General features: G+C 38.9%; 1 protein-coding gene across 7 annotated transcripts in view; it reads right to left on the bottom strand.

Annotated features, from left to right (window-relative positions):
- Positions 1–17,960, bottom strand: part of LOC135100641 (ATM interactor-like) — a 28,121-nt gene extending 10,161 nt beyond the window's left edge. Inside the window, exons 1-2 of one of the 7 annotated variants that reach the window (XM_064003711.1) lie at positions 17,855–17,953; positions 13,515–13,683 (exon numbers count right to left, since the gene is read on the bottom strand). The gene's annotated coding sequence lies outside the window, so the exon portion shown is untranslated. Of the gene's footprint in view, positions 1–2,730; positions 3,127–3,244; positions 5,752–13,514; positions 14,937–17,854 lie in introns of those variants that run through there. The other 6 variants (XM_064003712.1, XM_064003713.1, XM_064003714.1 and 3 more) reach the window with 6 other exon arrangements.
- Positions 17,961–22,873: the final 4,913 nt, after the last annotated feature.

The following is a 22,873-nucleotide window of genomic DNA, read 5'->3' as shown; positions in this document are numbered from 1 at the left end:
GTATCTTGAAACCTTTCTCTTGAAAGAGTTTGTCTTGAATACCCTCTTTGCTGGGACATCACCTTGGTATATAAATAAATAAGAAGTTTGTCTGGCATCAGGAAACGGAGGTGTACACAGTAGTGTGCCTGATTACAATATAGGATGTCCCAAGTTCAAATCCTGGCTTGCTTTTTCTTGGGTACCTGTTCACTACCAGTTTCCCAGCCATTGAAAGCACATGCCAGTGTAGCTTAGTACCAGTCCCAACCTTGGATAAATGGCAAGGGTTGCATCAGAAAGGGTATCTGGCATAAAATCTACATAAAGTTATCATGTGGATCTCATTTGTTCTAGTGACTCTTAACAGCGATACACTAAAAGATGCTTAGTTGGAATCAGAATATTATCACTGCAGCTTCCAATGATTCATCACAAGCCACCTCAATCCTAGACCTATAACTCAACATTAGGGTCAATACTGTACACATCACAAGTTTTTCCTGGTGCAATATTACTGAATGGCTTCATCTTCATAATTTTTTTCCAGATTTCCACAGAAATGTTACTGGTCTCATGAGCACAGTATTAGTTTTCCCCAAAATCTTCCCACTCAACACCCCTCTCCTTACTCAAATTCACATGCACTTTGTGTCTCTGTTTCACGACCAAGTGGAATTTCACTCATGAAAGGATTAACTGTGATAATTTTCCCAAAATCAGGTCAAGGAGGATTTAGAATAGGTATAATAGTACAAAGGAGAAGAAAAGATAAAGGCATGCATATACAGTAATGCCTGTGAGAGAGACAGCCAATCAAGGGAAACCAAGCCAAGTGGAGGCAGTGGAAGGCTGTAATGCTGGACCTCATGTGGGTCCCCTTCACTCTTTCTGGCTTCAGTGAGCAGACCGAGCAGACTTGCCCACTGCTTCCTCCTGTACAATCCACATGGTCACCTCAGTGCCCTCCTAACCCTCCAGCAGACATAGTGAGTGGACATGAAGGATGTAAACATGGTGACTGGAAATGATGCCAGGCTGGTGGACAAGGAGAGTGATGAGTTTTCTATTACCACAAGGTTTGTCAAGTGGCTAAAGTGACTACAAAGGCTACAGTGACATCCAGTGGCCAAGACTGACAGAGTGGCAGCATGTAGCATCCATAGTGGCAACAGCTCTGCACTTTCACCGGCTTCCATCCTCACCTGCTGACTAGCACTGTGTTTGGGGACTCCAGACCATTTTCACCAGACCCATCTCTGCTAGGAAGCATCCTGCCATTGTCTTGGGGACAATGCTGAACCAGCTTCCTGGCCCAGGCCAATTTCTCTACCACCATACTTCACCACTGGACAGCTGAGATACCAGGGTTCCTTTCTTATCTCCAATAGGTCTAGCTGGGAGCAGTCCTCCTTCTCCTGGTCACCATCCAGAGCGAGGGTCACTAAGTAAGGTCATAACTCCAGGGATGACTTTAGGGTTTCTTATCTAAGCTTAAGTTATTTCTTTATATTTTTTGTTGTACATTTTTGTAAAGTAAACCATGGAAATTAATTTATATTTTTCTCATCACAGCCTAACAGTAGAATCTCAGCTGGGTTGTCTGGTTATTGGGTTTCATTTTACAGACAAGCTTTGTTTTTCATTGAGTTCACCAGGCTGGTGAGTTCAAAGTTGTAGTTTCTCTAGTATGTGGCCAGGTGAGCTGCCACAATAGTAACAAATCTTTAATATAAAATGGGGAAGAAATAGAGTATAAAAAATCACTTAGTTTGCTTATGAATAAGTAAATAAATATACTAGTTGCTGGCAGCAGAGTAACAACTGTCAGTATTGACTAAGCAAGGTAATGATGAAGGACACTTTTAAACTAGGTAAATTTAATTCATCATAATAACCCCCTAGCCTTACTTATGCTACTGCACAGAACAAGAGCTTAGGATATCATGAAGAGGCATCAGACTGAGTTTAGAAATATATTTAATCATCAAGTTATGGCTTGTTCTGCATCTGTTAACAGTTACTATTCCATTACTCAAGACTGGGACCTTCTTAAATGAAGAAAAAAAGTAATTCATTACATAGTCTTCTTCCTCTTTTCCACTTTGCATGCTGGAACTTTTACTGATGCAACATCAAAGATCATTACTAAAACTTAACCATCATATGTCAATTGCAGAAGTTAAACACATCTGACATCTAAGGTCACAACTGGGTAGCACAAGTTAAAGGTGGATTCATACATACCAATGATGTATCAGTGTTGTGTCATTGAAATCCATGTGACATCTGTGGACACATATCCATGACTACAATTTAAAGTCAGTGATTTTTAAGATGGCAAAATTTATGAAGGCAATGACAGGGCAGTTGTTTCAAGATGGCAAAATTTATTGAGGCAATGACAGGACAGTTGTGTCCTGTAGAAGGATCCTCCATTCATAATGTGGCCATATGCTTTTTGAGTATATTGAATAATTGCCTTACAATCATGATTTTTATTTGGGGTATGATCTGGTCAGCATATGGCACACAACTCAGTCCTGCTTTATTACATATTTGGGCAACTTGGTCATACAGTCAAGATAGGGTATGTGTGCGAACAGATAAGGACCATTCTAAAAAATAGGTAGGTAAGTCTGAGCCACATTGTCACTAGAAGTTGATAGACACTGTGTCTCCCTTATGTCAAATCACTGTTTCTAGGAGACAAATATGAAATAAAGGCTAGTGGGATACTAATACACTTACACTTAAGTATAATTTGCAGTCCAAGCAAAGAGATGACTCATTTCTGTGATCATAAGGTCATAATCAAATGCTGCTGCTGTTGAGGATGGTGGCTTGGATGGATCAAACTTAATTTCAGCAGCATCCCAGTGTCTGTCCAATCAGTTCTTAACAGTGTCAATCATCTAAGCCTCAACCACCTTAGAGGAGAGTCAGTTCCACATACTCGTATTTGCTGTCCTATAGTAAAAGCTGTTATTCTGGACTCCATAAACTCAGTCAAGTGGACGATGCAGGAAGAGTTGCTTGTTATGATGTCTACTTGCTCTTACTTATGGCTTAAAGGATGGGGGCAGTAGGTCTTCCTCATATTTATTGAAATGTTTCTACAGCTCTATCATGTCTCCTCTGCAGCATCTGAATTTGAGAGTAGGTAGTCTAAGGCATTTAAGTTATTCTAGGTAGTCAAGTTGTCTATATTCATCTACTTGTTTAGTGGCTCTTTTCAGTACTTGTTCAATTTTGTTTTCCATACCTTTATATCTAGGTGACAATACAGCTTGGGCATATTCAAAGTGACTTCACACAAAGACAGTATACAGCAGGTTGAACATAGCTGGGCTTAGGTATGAAAAAAAAACATGATGTACAAGTCCCATCATAGCATTGGCTACCTTAAGTTTCCTCAATGTATACTGTTCAGATTTTAGTGCCAAATAAAAAATAACACCCAAGTCCCTTTCAGCTTCCACATGCTCCAGCTCCTGGTCATACAACATATATTGATGTATACTCATTATACTAGTAAGAACTTTACATTTAGGAGCACTAAATCTTAATAGCCAACTGTCAGACCACAGTTCTAGTGCATCCAAGTTCCTCTGGAAGACGCAGGAATCATCACAACCAGCAATCTCAAGTAAAATTTTAGCATCATCAGCAAACATGGGTGAATTGACAGTAACATAACAAATAAACAAAGTTGGCCTAAGGACACTACCCTGTGGAATGCCACTTAAAATTTGGGCTCTAGAAGATAACACCATTTACACTCACAGACTGGTGTCTCCCTACCAAAAAATTTGAAACCCATCTCAAGATTTTGCCTTCAATTCCAAGGTTTTCAAGCTTACACAAAATGCAATGTAGGGTTACAGAGTTAAAAACTTTTGCATAATTTACATAAATTACATCAAGTGCCCTGACCCCAGTCACAACCCCAGCACAATGGTCCAAGTAATGCAAAAGTTGCAGTACCGTAGAACACCTTTGTAAAAAACTGTATATTGCTTTTGTGAAAGAATTTTGTTTGTCTGAAGATGTGTAGTAATTGCCTCACATATAAAGGATTACAAAATTTTACATAAAATTGCAGTTAGGCTTATGGGCCTATAATTAGTTGGTATTTTCTTTCCTTTTTTACAAATTTGTATAACAGTAGCTTCTTTGCAATCCTCAGGCAACTCTCCAAGATCTACACTTTTGCTGTACAAAACAGTTAAGGGCTTGGCTAGCTGGACAGAAAGTTCTTTGACAATTTTAGGATGTATGCCATCTGGACCACAACTTTTATTAATCTTGATTGAGGCTAGTTTCTTTCCAACATCAGACTCAGTGATGCATACATTACTCAAAGTACAACTAACTTGTACCACCAGTGGATGAGGGATGACACCAATTGGCTCGGTAGTAAAAAGACAAATATTTATGCAACAGTTCAGCCCTGTCTTGATCCTAATGACACAAACTGCTAGAGTCATTTTAGATCTGCCAGAAGTGGGGAAACTCTGCATTTAGTTTTTAATTTGTCCTTAGTGAATTTCCTAAAGGCATTTGGTTGCTTTTTGGCTACTTTTCTTTCATACTTGCATTTAGCTTTGTGTCACATTTGTTGACAATTACTCCTCAGTTTTACATATTCATGTCTATAATTATCAGCTTCAACCCTATGTTTATGTACTATCCATTTATGATGTGCTCTTTTCTTTTCATCTAAAAGTCTTTTAATTAAAGGTCAGGTGATATTGGAAAGTCATTCCTCCAGTTAACTTTAGTACCAACAGTTAAAGTGGAAACAAATTTATCATGTAATTCTAATATCTCACTTTTAATAATCTGCCAAGTTTCCTCATTGCTGGTGAATTTAGTATTTTCTTTAAAGTTCACTAACCAGTTAGCTCAAACAAAAAATTCTCTCATCAAGTTATAGTTGCCATTATTATATTTAAAAAATTTTTGGGGTTTGATTGTATCTGTATAGCAGTGGTTTTTGAACAACAACAGTAGGTGATCACTACATCTGAGTGGTTCAAGATATTGTATATCCAAGATTATATCCTCAATAGTAAAGACCAGATAAAAAAAGTGATGGAACATCATTGCCTCTGATTCTCGTTGGTTAACTTATATGGTGAAAAAGAAAACTGTCTTGAACTGTTTCCAGAAACTTTTAATCATATGAATTTTCAGATGCATTTAGTGTATAAAGGTCCCAATCAATATGTGGTACATTAAAATCACCAAGCAAACAGGTGTATGAGTAAGGTTCTATACAAATCATCTTAATAAAATCAATAAGAGTATGGTCATTATCATGTGGTGAATGTGGACTCCTATACATACAACTAAGTACAGTGAAATCATCTTCAATAAGAGTATGGTCATTATCATGTGGTGAATGTGGACTCCTATACATACAACTAAGTACAGTGGGGCAAGCGACGATGAATATGATTCATTCTAATGTAGTGTTTGTTATGGCAAATGTGTGTTATGGTGACTGAGGAATCTATGGGAAAAAAATTAATTGGTTCCAGGAAACCAGAAAATAATATAAAAAATTCCACAAAAAAAAAAAAAGCACATTTGCATTACTGCATTTGTTTGAGATAACACAAAAAATATACGCAGCACCCTCACAAATTTCACACCTAGCCCTAAATTCTTACTATCCCGACTTAGTGCATTATCACTCCGAGTTTCAGGCTGCTTTGACAAGTATAAGTCACATTTACCTACTGTCAGCGTCACATATACATACAATAGACCCCCATAAGTTAAGTCGGAGCTAGCTCTCTCTCTCTCTCTCTCTCTCTCTCTCTCTCTCTATATATATATATTGTATATATATATATATATATATATATATATATATATATATATATATATATATATATATATATATATATATATATATATATATATATATATATATATATATATATATATATATATATATATATATATATGATCATAAAATAAGAACAATCCTAAGGATCACTCAATAGAATGAGACTGACTGAGAATGAAAATAGAATTACGTATACAAGAGTAAGAAAGGATGAAGTGATAATTACATAATATGAATGAGGTGAGAGAGAGAGAGAGAGAGAGAGAGAGAGAGAGAGAGAGAGAGAGAGAGAGAGAGAGAGAGAGAGAGAGAGAGAGAGAGAGAGAGAGAGAGAGAGAGAGAGAGAGAGAGAGAGAGAGAGAGAGAGAGAGAGAGAGAGAGAGAGAGAGAGAGCAAGGTATCACCTGTAGTCCCTTATCTTTGACAGATAAGGGAGAAAGGAGGTGACAGGGAGGGAGGTTTATGACAAGATGAAAGAAAGGAGAAGAAAGGGCAAAAGGGAAGAAAGGATAGGCAGCAGATAGGTGAGCAGCAGGTTGCACAGCTGGTGAGTTAGTCTTGGGAGTTTTAGTTTGTTATTCCAATTAAATTTCTATTAAAATTTCAGTGATCGCACAAATGGCAAGTTCGTCCTGCCAGTTTTGGTTCATTATTTTGATTAAATACTTATTGAAATTCCAGTGTTCGCATGAGTGGTGAGTTCGTTATGCCAGTTTTGGTTTGTTATTCTGATTAAGTATTTATTAAAATTTCAGTCCATTATTACATTGTACATTATAATATTCGTTTGTTGTCTCATACCCTACTATAACAGCTTGTCACCTCCACTGAGCTTCAGTTCAATGAGGGTAGCTTCACTGAAAGTTGGCAGTACACTAACTTGAGTTACTGATTTATCCAAGGATGTTTATTCCTCGATTACCCCCTGAGTTCAGATCACACAAGTAAGATGTAAAATCATTAATCTTAAAGCCATGTGCCAATCTTTCTCTTAAAAATTTAGGTTTGATCTCTGTTATGGCTACAACATGGGATTTCATGTCACACATCCTTGCCTTTAATTCATTCAGTTTAACAACCACCTTTGTTACTGATATTTGATTTCTTAAAACATGTAGATGTGATCTGAGGTCTTATTCTACCAAGGGTGTGAGTGCTAACACCTTTGTTACTTAAAACTCTGTTTTACAATATATTCATTCATAATATTTTGTACATCTTGAGTCATGCCTCCCAAACCCTCAATCTTCTCTGGCCCTGATATTACATTACAAGTAATTTTAACCTTTCTGAATCTCATAAACAACCTTAAGGCATGGTAATATTAGAGCTGGCAATACTTTAGAACTTTTTCCATCCTTCCCTAATTGTGATCATTGTGTAATCCTTTGCAGATGTTTTTCAGTTTGTTTCCCTGCCCAAGATTGTGCCATTTTACCCTTTTGGTCCAAAGCTCACTTTAAGAAAATCAATGAGTTACTGTCCTCTATCAATTGGGATTTTGAGTTTTCTGTTTTGTCTGTTAATGAAGTGTATAACCGATTTTTGTCCATAATCTCCTTAGGTAAATCTTTTGTCCCTTGCCAGTCTAATCCTCCTACTCACAGTGCTTCTTATAAGCCTTGGGAGAACAAGCCACATAAAGATTTGAATAATTCAAGGAGCCAAGCCTGGACCAATTATAAAGAGTTGAGAACAGTACATGGCAGGAACTCTTGAGTAACTACTGATGCTCTCCAGGTCTTCCTTGACACAAATTACTATTACAGAAATTATGGTACCCAAAGACAAACTGCTTATGAAATTTCTGATTCTCAGCAATTTTTCTGCCAATCCCAAGCTATTTCATTCTTTCATACATGGTAAAAAAGTGGGTTATCCTTTCTTTAGCCCTGATGGCTTCGTGTCCAACTCTAAAAAAAATGGCCAGTATATTAGGTTCAGCCTTTGCATCTGTATTCACTACTCCATCTGGTCACCCTCAGTTACCTCATCATTTTCATGAAAGGGTCTTCCAGAAAGTTCAGTTGTCCATCTCTGATGTTACAAAGGCATTAATCAGCTATGGGCCCAGATGAAATTCATCCAGCTTTACCTAAGAATTATTCCAGCATCCTGACTTACCTTCTATATTTACTTTTTACTAAATCATTACAATCAGGTGAAATTCCAGTTAAATGGCTAAGGTCACATGTTGTACCCATCTTTAAGAATGGGAAAAAATGTGATACCTTTAACCCTATTGTCTGCGGCTTTCCTGGATTTTCGCTCTTCCTGACTGGGGCATTGTGGATTAAGTATGGGTAAACACCACCAGGTGAACAATATTCTGTGGATTGCCTCGTGGCAAAAGGCCCAACATATCGTACGGTGCCATTCCGTCCGATTATCTATAGTGTAGTACACGTTATTACATGCGATATTGGCCATGATTTTTCCTAACACCATACCTCTCCACATCACTATTGGCATTTCACATCAGATGGATATGTTCTGCACATACACATATGCATGCACATGCACACACACTGCATGACAGCCACAGCAGCCACCCTTGAATGGTATTATGCAGAGGAAGAGAGGAAGCTCAAGAGGAGGAGGCAGTAGACACCTCCCGAACCGATAATTACTCCCAGTGAGATCTAAAGCACTGTTCAGTAGGTGCTGTGAACTTATCATTAAACCCAGCTGTGACCTCACTGAATGTTTCCCTTTGTGTCTCACAACACAAGGGGGCAGCCTGCCCTCTAAAGACAACTCTCTTCCTCCACACAAAACTACAAGCACCTAATAACACACACACCCTTCACTCAAAAATTTCAAAATCGTCATGGCGACTCCTACACCAGCCTCGGAGTCCCCATCTGGGGAAGAGACCATAAATGTCCCCAGGTCGGACTGCCTTTCTGTCGACAACCCTAAGTGTCTTGACACCCCCCCTCAACTTTTTCTTCATTAACTTCTGCAACATTCGTGGTCTAAGATCTAATTTTCAGTCTGTAGAACACCACCTCTCCTCTTCTAAACCTCATCTTCTTTTCCTCACTAAAACTCAGGTGTCTGAGGCAACTGACAGTAGCCCCTTTTCTGTTCCCTGCTACTTTCTCTATCCTCATTTTTGATCTAAAGCTGGATGTTGCGTTTATGTGCGCAAAGACTTAAGCTGCTCTTGTGCCCACGCTCTTGAATCTTCCGAGTTTTCCACCATCTGGCTACGACTACAGAGTCACTCTCAAACTAAATTTATCTGTGCTGTATACCTCTCACCTAACTTCTCTAACTATAAGAAATTCTTTGACTACTTAACTTCCAAAGTGGAGCACATTCTGACCCTCTTCCCTTTTGTAGAGACCTCCATTCTTGGAGACTTCAATGTTCACCACCAGCTTTGGCTTTCCTCTCCCTTCAATGACCATCCTGGTGAACTAGCCTTCAACTTTGCTATCCTCCATGACCTAGAGCAATTGGTGCAACACCCTACTCATATTCCTGACCGTCTTGGAGATATGCCCAACATTCTTGATCTTTTCTTAACCTCTAATCCTACTTATGCTGTCATCCTTTCTTCTCCGTTGGGCTCCTCTGATCACAATCTCATATCTGTATCTTGTCCTACCACTCCAATCCCACCTCAGGATCCCCCTAAGCAAAGATGCCTCTGGCATTTTGCCTCTGCTAGTGGGGGGGACCTGAGGAAGTATTTTGCTGATTTTCCTTGGAATGACTACTGCTTCCATGTCAGAGACCCATCTTTGTGTGCTGAGCGTATAACAGAGGTGACAGTGTCTGGCATGGAGGCGTACATTCCTCAGTCTTTTTCTCAACCTAAACCTTCCAAACCTTGGTTTAACGCAGCTTGTTCTCGTGCTATACATGATAGAGAGGTGGGCCACAAAAGGTACTTACGAGTAAGCCTTCCATCACCAGAATCTCATGCACTTTATATTTCTGCCCGGAACCATGCCAAGTCTGTTTTCCAACTAGCCAAAAACTCCTTCATTAACAGAAAGTGCCAAAACCTTTCAAGATCTAACTCCCCTCATGACTTCTGGCATCTAGCCAAAAATATCTTCAATAACTTTGCTTCTTCTTCTTTCCCTCCTTTATTTCAACCAGATGGCACCACTGCTATCACATCTATTTCTAAAGCTGAACTCTTTGCTGAAACCTTTGCTAAAAACTCTACCTTGGACGATTCTGGGCTTGTTCCTCCCTCTCCTCCACCCTCTGACTACTTCATGCTACCTATTAAAATTCTTCGCAATGATGTTTTCCATGCCCTTGCTGGCCTAAACCCTCGGAAGGCTTAAGGACCTGATGGGGTCCCTCCTATTGTTCTCTGAAACTGTGCCTCCGTGCTTGCACCTTGCCTAGTCAAACTGTTTCAGCTCTGTCTGTCAACATCTACCTTTCCTTCTTGCTGGAAGTTTGCCTACATTCAGCCTGTTCCTAAAAAGGGTGACCATTCTAATCCCTCAAACTACCATCCTATTGCTTTACTTTCCTGCCTATCTAAAGTTTTTGAATCTATCCTCAACAGGAAGATTCTTAAACATCTATCACTTCACAGCCTATCTGATCGTCAGTATGGGTTCTGTGAAGACCGCTCTACTGGTGATCTTCTGGCTTTCCTTACTAAGTCTTGGTCATCCTCTTTTAGAGATTTTGGTGAAACTTTTGCTGTTCCCTTGGACATATCAAAAGCTTTTGATAGAGTCTGGCACAAAGCTTTGATTTCCAAACTACCCTCCTACGGCTTCTATCCATCTCTCTGTAACTTCATCTCAAGTTTCCTTTTTGACTGTTCAATTGCTGCTGTGGTAGATGGTTACTGTTCTCAATCTATTAACAGTGGTGTTCCTCAGGGTTCTGTCCTGTCACCCACTCTCTTCTTATTATTCATTAATGATCTTCTAAACCAAACTTCTTGTCCTATCCACTCCTACGCTGATGATACCACTCTGCACTTTTCCACGTCTTTTCATAGACGTCCAGCCCTTCAGGAGGTAAACATTTCACGCAGGGAAGCCACAGAACGCTTGACTTCTGATCTTTCTAAAATTTCTGATTGGGGCAGAGCAAACTTGGTATTGTTCAATGCCTCAAAAACTGAATTCCTCCATCTATCAATTTGACACAACCTTCCAGACAACTATCCCCTTCCACTCATACTGCTCTTCTAAACAGGGTGGAATCAACAGCTTTTCATCTCATCAACTCCTCTCCTCTAACTGACTGTCTTCAGCCTCTCTCTCACCGCCGCATTGTTGCATCTCTAGCTGTCTTCTACCGCTATTTTCATGCTAACTGCTCTTCTGATCTTGCTAACTGCATGCCTCCCCTCCTCAAGCGGCCTTGCTGCACAAAACTTTCTTCTTTCTCTCACCCCTATTCTGCCCACCTTTCTAATGCAAGAGTTAACCAGTATTCTCAATCATTCATTCCTTTCTCTGGTAAACTCTGGAACTCCCTGCCTGCTTTTGTATTTCCACCTTCCTATGACCTGAATTTCTTCAAGAGGGAGGTTTCAAGACACTTATCCACCAATTTTTGACTACTGCTTTGACCCTTATATGGGACTGGCATTTCAGTAGGCATTTTCTTAATTGGATTTTTGTTGCCCTTGGCCAGTGTCCTTCCTACAAAAAAAAAAAAAAAAAAAAAAAAAAAAAAAAAAAAAAAAAAAAAGACTCGACATCACATGGTTGTCTGGTTTCATTAAGTTACCAGATGATGATTAGGAAAACTGAACCTACCATTGAGTTAAAAAACACTACTGCATCTCTAGACTATAAACTGGTTATGGTAGACTATACATAAAATATGAAAAAATAAATAAATAAATAAAAATATATAATAAATAATAATAATAATAATAATAATAATAATAATAATAATAATAATAATAATAATAATAATAATAATAATAATATTAAATAAATAAAAGTGAGTAAACATTTTCTTTCCATTTCTTCAACTCCCTATTGTTCTTGTAATGTTGTTGGCATTGGATTATTAGTCACTGTCTTGAAATCAGCACATTTTGTTATTTTGTTGACATGACAGTAACAATACAAAAATATGCAGGTACTGATGAGTGACAATAATGTAAAGCTTGCCCGTGCAACAATGGAGTGCAGGGAAACAAGGAGAGCACTGATTTCCTTTGAACTGGTAATTCAATCATGTTCTTGATCAGGAGCAATGTTTCCTGAACACCACGGTAGGCTTAGTTTTCCTGCATATCATTATTGAAGCTTGGTAATATCTACTGATGTGAGCGGTAGCTTCACCTTCCATCAAGGTGGAAGCTTGGGGTTGCACCCTGTATTTTTATAGTATGTAACACACACACACACACACACACACACACACACACACACACACACACACACACACACACACACATTACTATTATTACTGTTATCATTATTATTATTATTATTATTATTATTATTTCAATAATGTAAAGAGAGAGAGAGAGAGAGAGAGAGAGAGAGAGAGAGAGAGAGAGAGAGAGAGAGAGAGAGAGAGAGAGAGAGAGAGAGAGAGAGAGAGAGAGAGAGAGAGAGAGAGAGAGAGAGAGAGAGAGAGAGAGAGAGAGAGAGAACCTTACCACCTTTCGAAAATATTATGCCCCATGTCTCTGAAATGCTCCATATAACCACCTTGCATATCAGTTGAAATCAGCATGATTTTTGATAGACTTTTTTTTCATTTCATGTATTGTGTCAAAACAAGATTGAACCAAGCTACTGGACTTACTTAGCACTCACATTATGTCCATTATGTCTTTATAGTTTTATCATGAGATGATGCAGGAGAGAGTAAAACACATAAAAACACCAATCACACTGCCTGATTGTAAGACATGTACCCTGTTATCCCTTAATTTACAAGTCATATGTTCTTATATTTTTACATGCAATACTGCAAGAAAGAGAATAATAACTACACTAAATATTTATACTAAAACACTCACACACACACACACACACACACACACACACATATATATATATATATATATATATATATATATATATATATATATATATATATATATATATATATATATATATATATATATATATATATATATATATATATATATATATATATATATATATATATATATATATATATATATATATATATATATATATATATATATATATATATATATATATATATATATATATATGGGGAAATTTATCATATAACTGGCAAGGAGGTAGCCTTTGGCAGTGATCACTGATTTTCGTCTGTTGTCATGCTGCTTCGTGAGCAATTGAAAGAAAAGTATAAAATATCATAGATTAGACTGATTTTTTTGCATTTTTTTTACATGGTCATTTCTTATCAAATTTTGATTGACATAGTAAGAATAATTTCCTAAAAACTCTCTCTTGTTTAAAATTTAGTTTTATTTGGAAAAAACCCTATGGTAGACTGTTTTGAACCCATACTGCAGACAATAGGGTTAATTACAGTAAGTCTTACCTCTGTGCCATGTAAATTTTCCAAACTTTATCAATATTTGGAGACTAATTCAATAATTATAATTAGTGTTAATAAATTTTGGTTCCAGTCAGGGAGGTCTGTTGAAGATAAGCTATTGCTAATATATTGGTATTAAAGATACAGTTTTAACCTTGATTAAAGCTTTTCTTACCAATAGATCTATGGAGTTTGTAGTGGGCAGCCCTTCCAGTTCTTCCCTCCCTGATACCAGTGGATTTCCTCCAGGCTCTGAGTTGGGACCAGTTCTTTCTCTAATCCATATTAATTACTTATCTGCTGATCTGATAACAAGTGTTGAAATATTTGTTGAAGATCTGAAACTGTATCTATTAATTAGACCTTTAAATTTGTCCTCTGCTCTGCATATATCAATTGTCCAAAGAGACATTAACAGTCTTAACAGTTGCAGAATCTCGGGATCTAAGAGTTACAGTGGTACTTTGGTATATGTCCTAAATCCATTCCAGATCCTTGCACTTGTATCAAACAGGACGTATACCAAACAAATTTTTTCCATACGAAATAAAGAGAAAATGATTAATCAATTCCCATGAAAAAATCCTATTGTTATTAGCATGTTATACAGTCCATTGATGAGGTTGTATAAAATAATTTAAACACTGTTTAATATTAAAATACATACCTAAATATGAAAGCTATTAGATGACTTGCATGAAAATTTAGCCTCGCTTTACCTTGCTGAGAAGAGTCGAGTGCCTACTAGGACAGTTCTAAGAAGGGAGGAGATGTTATTGTTTGGAAGAAGAGTCCGACCAATCTGGCAACACTGTCTCGTGGGCAGTCATGACTTTGTCTCAAGAGAGGTAAACGAGGATATCCCGCAGTGTCGTGTCTCATTTTAACCCATACAAATTCTAGCACACGAGTCATATTCTAAACAAAGGTCATACACCAAGCAAATTTTTTTGCATCTGAACAGGACGTATGCCAAGTTAGACTTATTCCAAAGCGGATGTATACTGAGGTATCACTATAATGCTGATGAGACAAAAATTATTAGTAACAGTGTCCCCTTTGTGTCACCTTTGATTTGGGTGACACCAAATTAATGGCAAGCCACTTCACATAAGTACTAGTGTTGTTGATCTTGGTATTACAGTTGACTTGGCTTTGAGATACCATGATCACTTCTGCTCTTTTGCTTCCAAAGCAGCTGGTTTAGCCAACAATTTGTTAAAGTCCACATTATGCTGCTCTCCCAAACTTATGGTCACCCTCCTTGTTACTCACATACACCCACTTCTGGAGTTTGGATCTACTGCTGCTAGAATTAGTACAATGACAGTGGACAAAGAGAATTCTAGGTCTCAAGAATGTCACATGCAAAGGTAAACAAGGATATCCCGCAGTGTCGTGTCTCATTTTAACCCATACAAATTCTAGCAAATTCTTATGTACTTAGATTTATTTTCAGTGAAGGGGAGACCAATAATATGGAGATAATCTTAGAGTCTTCTCTCAAGGTTAATATTTACATGTCAGATAGAATTAAGGTTGTAGAATATCATGCAATATATATCAACTTCCAGAAAGTTGTTAAAAAAAAAAAGTTAATGAACTGATGTATCCCTGTGCAACACCCTCCCCCTCTGAGTGCTTGAGAGTTACTTCTGGTTGGCTGCCAGAGCTGTTTGGAGCAGGGAGGGGTTAGCCGTTACAGGAATCAGAATACTTAGTTATTTTAAGTTCTCGCTTAATTATGAAAAAAAAATAAAAATAAATAAAAATAAATAAAACAAAGGCAAGGATTTGGTTAGATTAGGTTAGTTTAGGTTAGGTTGGGGGTTAGGGTTAGATTAGATTAGGTTAGGTTGGGATTAGGTTAAGTTTAGTGAGAACTTCAAATAACTAAGTACTCGTATTCTGATTCCTGTAACAGCTAACCCCACCCTGCCTTGCACAGCTACAGCAGCTGGCCAGCAGTGACTCTCAAGTACTCGGAGGGGAGGGTGTCGCATGGGGATGCGTCAGTTCATTAATCTTTTATCTTTTTTTTTTTTTTTTTTTTTTGCTTTAACAAATTTCTGGAAGTTGATATACTCGTATATTGCATGATATCATACAATCTTAATTTAATTCTATCTGATATGTAAGTATTAACCCCAGGAGAAGACACTAACGTTATCCCCATATTACTTGGGGAAGTTATTAAGGAGATCACTCATGAAAAAAATAAAGATATACATGTTTTCATGAAGATATTCCTCCTTCAATTTGTGGCCTTGCTTTGTATTGGGAGGGAGGCGTGATGGCTGTGTGGTATTTCCGAAGCCTGGGGAAAAATATTTTTTTTTACCCCTTTTGCACCTAAGTGCCAGAAATATACACATTGGCAACTCAGTTGTCAATAGCTGTGCTTACATCATGCTTATTTTTCTATTTTTTATTTTATTTTGCTAAAATATGGCCAATGAGTCATTGAAAGCGAGTGTGTGTTCAGTGGGCCTTCAACAGATGAAGTTGTGCTTATTTGTCTCTGTTTCTCCACGCCTTTTCTGTCTTCTGCAGCATTATAATCTTCCTTTTACCTCTAAAGATGCCAAGACCTTCCAAGAAAGCACAGAACATAGAGGCACTGTTCTGTAGCCTCCAAGACTGCCTCTTCAAAGAGAAAAAAAGGCAGAGATAGATTCTGTCAGTCAGCCTCATCTCTTGACTTATATGCACAGTCCCATCCAGACCCCATTATGGAATAGCAGTTTCTATGACCTATTTACTGTTTTTTGTAAACTGTAAAAAGATAAGACCAATGAAATCTCTTTGAAACAAAACAGGTACCCTTGCTAAAAAAAAAAAACTTTTTCCTTTTGCCTTTTTCTCAAAACATACATTATGCCCATATGTTGAATAAAATTCCAGAAGTTATGAGGCTATCTAAAAGCTTGGAGCATGACTGAATTTGTCACTTCATACTATGATACTATGATGATTCATAGCTCTAGACATTATAATATTAACACAGCTAATTCTAAACTAACAAAAATATAAAGAATTTTTTTTCTTAAAACTTTAAGTTGCTGAGCAATGAATCACCATGTTTTAACACTTGAGGATATGCACTAAAGAAACCTAGAATATGAAGTAAACATGATCAGTTCTTTTTATATACTGATTTTTTTTCTTCAAAATTTAAGTTTACTATATTTTTTCTTTATGAGCAAAAGAGTTATATGATACTAACATTCATCAAGGACTAGATTCAATAAAGAATCCACACACACAAAAAAATAAATAAAATAAATAAAAATAAAAAGAAATAAATAAATAAAGATAATTTCTGGTCTGAAGAAAAAATAAAACGTAATTTCGTCATTTGACATCATGCTCACTTGCGAGAGGTCTCCTTATGTGCTGAACGATTTTTCATGATCTCTCTCCAATTTTTCCTACTGATTTATTTACTTTGGTTCCTTGTATTGGCACGAAAAGATATCGTCACAAAATCTTTGTTCCTTACAGTTGTTGTGATGCCAGGCATAGAATCTTTTTAAAGTGGTGAAAGTCTGGAACTCACTTTCCATCAATGGGTAAAACTGCAGGGTTGGACCTCCTCTCTATTCATTAAAAACACATTGCAACATGATAGAGTACTTACTATAGAACATGTCTGTGATGTTTTCAATGTGGGGAAGGCTTTTGTAAGGCTGTAGTAATTAAATTAATAGCGCGCCGCCTCCACAAACTAAGTCCACAATCATCCCAAGGATATAAGTTAGGTTAGGTTAGTAACCTTAGGGGGGTCCAGGGGGGGCGCAGCCCCCGAGTTAGGTTAGGTTAAGGTTAGGTTAGGTTAGTAACCTAACCTAACCTTAACCTAACCTAACTGTGGGGGCTGTGCCCCTCCTGGACCCCCCCCTAAGGTTACTAACCTAACCTAACCTTAACCTAACCTAACCGGAGGGGCTGCGCCCCCCCTGGACCCCCCCTAGGGTTACTAACCTAACCTAATTTATATCCTTGGGATGATTGTGGACTTAGTTTGTGGAGGCGGCGCGCTATTAATTTAATTACTACGGCCTTACAAAAGCCTTCCCCACATTGAAAACATCACAGACATGTTCTATAGTAAGTACTCTATCACGTTGCAATGTGTTTTTAATGAATAGAGAGGAGGTCCAACCCTGCAGTTTTACCTCTTTTTTTTTTTTTATTGCTACGCATTCTTTGGTAATTCTCTTTAGGGCTGGAGTGCTAGCTATGATGGAATTCCCACTTGGGAGTCTAACTAGGTAAGAATCAGGTAATAATATTTGTGAAATATCTTAAATCTAGAATTATATAACTGTTTGTACATCCTCAATACCCTTTTTAAAATAGTTACCGAACATTTCTTGCATTTGGCCGGGTAATGCGCCAGCTGAACACATCAAATACGATAATATATAACATGGTCATTGCTTCACTACGTATCATAGAATCTTTTCTGCGAAACCTATGAAAAGCGCAGTTCAAGCTATAGTTAATGCTTACTTTTCTTTCTTTATTTCAGAGTAATTTATACTTGCTCACCGCTGTTCCCTCTTCTCCACCCTGCGGGTGTAAACAAACACTGATGATGACAATGATGACGATGCTACTTTGGTATGGGGTCGCATATAGGGGAACCTACACGCTCTCGCAAGGCTGCCCCTTCCTAAGCGCAGAACAAGTGCTGTGCGTAAGGCCTCAAACTAAAAAAAAAAAAAAAAAAAGCCTCAAGTAAAAAATTAAAGAATATATCTTGAAACCTTCCTCTTGAAGGAGTTCAAATTATAGAAAGGTGGAAATACAGAAGCAGGCAGGACGTTCCAGAGTTTACCAAAGAAAGGGATGAATGATTGAGGATACTGGTTACCTCTTGCATTAGAGAGGTGAACAGAATAGGGGTGAAAGAAAGAAGAAAGTCTTGTGCAGCGAGGCCGCGGGAGGAGGGGGAGACATGCAGTTAACAAGATCAGAACAGCAGTTAGTATGAAGATAGCGGTGGAAGAGAGCAAAGAGGAGGTAGTAGACACCTGCGAAACGATAATTACTCCCAGGGAGGTCTAAAACACTATTCAGGGGGTGCTGTGATCTTATCATTAAACCCAACTGTGACCTCACTGAACGTCTCCCTTTGTGTCTCACAACACAAGGGGGCAGTCACAGCCTGTCCTCTAAAGACAACTCTCTTCCTCCACACAAAACTACAAGCACCTAATAACACACACCCTTCACTCAAAAATTTCAAAATTATCATGGCGACTCCTACACCAGCCTCGGAGTCCTCATCTGCGGAGGCAACCATAAATGTCCCCAGGTCGGACTGCCTTTCTGTCGACAACCCTAAGTGTCTTGACACCCCCCCTCAACTTTTTCTTCATTAACTTCTGCAACATTCGCGGTCTAAGATCTGATTTTCAATCTGTAGAACACCACCTCTCCTCTTCTAAACCTCATCTTCTTTTCTCACTGAAACTCAGGTGTCTGAGGCAACTGACAGTAGCCCCTTTTCTGTTCCCTCCTACTTTCTGTATCCTCATTTTCGATCCAAAGCTGGATGTTGCGTTTATGTGCGCAATGACTTAACCTGCTCTCGTGCCCACGCTCTTGAATCTTCCGAGTTTCCCACCATCTGGCTACAACTACAGAGCCACTCTCAAACTAAATTTATCTGTGCTGTATACCTCTCACCTAACTCCTCTGACTATAAGAAATTCTTTGACTACTTAACTTTCAAAGTGGAGCACATTCTGACCCTCTTCCCTTTTGCAGAGATCTCCATTATTGGAGACTTCAATGTTCACCACCAGCTTTGGGTTTCCTCTCCCTTCACTGACCATCCTGGTGAACTAGCCTTCAACTTTGCTATCCTCCACGACCTAGAGCAATTGGTGCAACACCCTACTCCTATTCCTGACCATCTTGGAGATACGCCCAACATTCTTGATCTTTTTCTGACCTCTAATCCTTCTGCTTATGCTGTCACCCTTTCTTCTCCGTTGGGCTCCTCTGATCACAATCTCACATCTGTATCTTGTCCTACCACTCCAATCCCTCCTCAGGATCCCCCTAAGCAAAGGTGCCTCTGGCATTTTGCCTCTGCTAGCTGGGGGGACCTGAGGAAGTATTTTGTTGATTTTCCTTGGAATGACTACTGCTTCCGTGACAGAGACCCGTCTTTGTGTGCTGAGCGCATAACAGAGGAGATAGTGTCTCGCATGGAGGCGTACATTCCTTACTCTTTTTCTCGACCTACACCTTCCAAACCTTGGTTTAACACAGCTTGTTCTCGTGCTATACATGATAGAGAGGTGGCCCACAAAAGGTATTTAAGCCTTCCATCACCAGAATCTCATGCACGTTATATTTCTGCCTGGAACCATGCCAAGTCTGTTCTCCAACTAGCCAAAAACTCCTTTATTAACAGAAAGTGTCAAAACCTTTCAAGATCTAACTCCCCTTGTGACTTCTGGCATCTAGCCAAAAATATCTGCAATAACTTTGCTTTTTCTTTCCCTCCTTTATTTCAACCAGATGACACCACTGCTATCACATCTATTTCTAAAGCTGAACTCTTTGCTGAAACCTTTGCTAAAAACTCTACCTTGGATGATTCTGGGCTTGTTCCTCCCTCTCCTACACCCTCTGACTACTTCATGCTACTTATTAAAATTCTTCGCAATGATGTTTTCCATGCCCTTGCTGGCCTAAACCCTCCGAAACTGTACCTCTGTGCTTGCACCTTGCCTAGTCAAACTCTTTCAGCTCTGTCTGTCAACATCTATCTTTCCTTCTTGCTGTAGGTTTGCCTACATTCAACCTGTTCCTAAAAAGGGTGACCGTTCTAATCCCTCAAACTACCGTCCTATTGCTTTAATTTCCTTCCAATCTAAAGTTTTTGAATCTATCCTCAACATTAAGATTCTTAAACATCTATCAATTCACAACCTTCTATCTGATCGCCAGTAGGGGTTCCGTCAAGGACGCTCTACTGGTGATCTTCTGGCTTTCCTTACTGAGTTTTGGTCATCGTCTTTTGGAGATTTTGGCGAAACTATTGCTGTTGCCTTGGACATATCAAAAGTTTTTGATAGAGTCTGGCACAAAGCTTTGATTTCCAAACTACCCTCCTACAGCTTCTATCCTTCTCTCTGTAACTTCATCTCGAGTTTCCTTTCTGACTATTCTATTGCTGCTGTGGTAGACGATCACTGTTCTCCTAAATCTATTAACAGTAGTGTTCCTCAGGGTTCTGTCCTGTCACCCACTCTCTTCTTATTATTCATTAATGATCTTCTAAACCAAACTTCTTGTCCTAACCACTTCTACGCTGATGATACCACCCTGCACTTTTCCACGTCTTTTCATGGACGTCCAACCCTTCAGGAAGTAAACATTTCACGCAGGGAAGCCACAGAAAGCTTGACTTCTGATCTTTCTAAAATTTCTGATTGGGGCAGAGCAAATTTGGTATTGTTAAATGCCTCAAAAACTCAATTCCTCCATCTATCAACTCGACACAACCTTCCAGACAACTATCCCCTCTTCCTCAATGACACTCAACTGTCCCCCTCTTCTACACTGAACATCCTCGGTCTGTTCTTTACTTATAATCTGAACTGGAAACTTCACATCTCATCTCTAGCTAAAACAGCTTCTATGAGGTTAGGTGTTCTGAGACATCTCCGCCAGTTTTTCTCACCCCCCCAGCTGCTAACTCTGTACAAGGGCCTTATCCGTCCATGTATGGAGTATGCTTCACATGTCTGGGGGGTTCCACTCATACTGCTCTTCTAGACAGGATGGAATCAAAAGCTTTTCGTCTCATCAACTCCACTCCTCTAACTGACTGTCTTCAGCCTCTCTCTCATCGCCGCACTGTTGCATCTCTAGCTGTCTTCTACCGTTATTTTCATGCTAACTGCTCCTCTGATCTTGCTTACTGCATGCCTCCCCTCCTCCTGCAGCCTCGCTGCACAAGACTTTCTTCTTTCTCTCACCCCTATTCTGTCCACCTCTCTAACGCAAGAGTTAACCAGTATTCTCAATCATTCATCTGTTTCTCTGGTAAACTCTGGAACTCCCTACCTGCTTCTGTATTTTCACCTTCCTATGACTTGAATTCCTTGAAGAGGAAGGTTTCAAGACACTTATCTTTCAATTTTTGACTACCGCTTTGGACCCTTTTATGGGATTGGCATTTCAGTGGGCATTTTTTTTTTTATTGGATTTTTATTACCCTTGGCCAGTGTCCCTCTTACATAAAAAAAAAAAAGAATTCAACATTGTGGCAATGAGAGAGAGGCTGAAGACAGTCAGTTAGAGAAGAGGAGCTGATGAGGTGGAATGTTTTTGATTCCACCCTGTCTAGAAGAGCAGTATGAATGGAACCCCCCCAAAAACATGTGAAGCATACTCCATACATGGACGGATAAGTCCCTTGTACAGAGTTAGCAGCTGGGGAAGTGAGAAAACTGGCAGAGACGTCTCAGAACGTCTACCTTCATAGAAGCTCTTTTAGCTAGAGATGAGATGTGAAATTTCCAGTTTAGATTATAAGAAAATGACAGACCGAGGATGTTCAGTGTAGAAGAGGGGGACAGTGAACGTCGTTGAAGAAGAGGGAATAATTGTTTGGAAAGTTGTGTCGAGTTGATAGATGGAGGAATTGAGTTTTTTGAGGCATTGAACAATACCAAGTTTGCTCTTCCTGAATCAGAAATCTTAGAGAGATCAGAGGTCAGGCGTTCTGTGGCTTCCCCACTTGAGCTGTTTATTTCCTGAAGGGGTGGATGTCTATGAAAAGACATGGAAATGTACAGGGTGATATCATCAGCGCAGGAATGGATAGGTCAAGAAGTTCAGTTTAGAAGATCATTGATGAATAATAGGAAGAGAGTGGGTGGCAGGACAGAACCCTGAGGAACACTACTGTTAGTGGATTTAGGAGAAGAACAGTGACCATCTACCACAGCACAGTAACAGAATGGTCTGAAAGGAAACTTGAGATGAAGTTACAGAAAGGATAGAAGCCGTAGGGGGTAGTTTGGAAATCAAAGCTTTGTGCTAGATTCTACCAAAAGCTTTTGATATGTCTAAGACAACAACAAAAGTTTCACCAAAATCTCTAAAAGAGGATGACCAAGACTCAGTAAGGAAAGCCAGAATATCACCAGTAGAGCAGCATTGTCAAAACCCATGCTGGCGATCAGATAGAAGGTTGTGAAGTGATAGATGTTTAAGAATCTTCCTGTTGAGGATAGATTAAAAAACTTTAGATAGACAGGAAATTAAAACAATAGGACAGTAGTTTGAGGGATTAGAATGGTCACCCTTTTTAGGAACTGGCTGAATGTAGGCAAATTTCCAGCAAGAAGGAAAGGTAGATGTTGACAGACAGAGTTGAAAGAGTTTGACTAGGCAAGGTGCAAGCCCGAGGTGCAGTTTTGAAGAACAATAGGAGGGACCCCATCAGGTCTATAAGCCTTCAGAGGGTTTAGGTCAGTGAGGGCATGGAAAACATCATTA

This window comes from Scylla paramamosain, chromosome 5 (assembly GCF_035594125.1).
Source record: "Scylla paramamosain isolate STU-SP2022 chromosome 5, ASM3559412v1, whole genome shotgun sequence".
NCBI classification, from domain to species: domain Eukaryota; kingdom Metazoa; phylum Arthropoda; class Malacostraca; order Decapoda; family Portunidae; genus Scylla; species Scylla paramamosain.
This window is presented reverse-complemented; position numbering and strand designations above follow the sequence as displayed.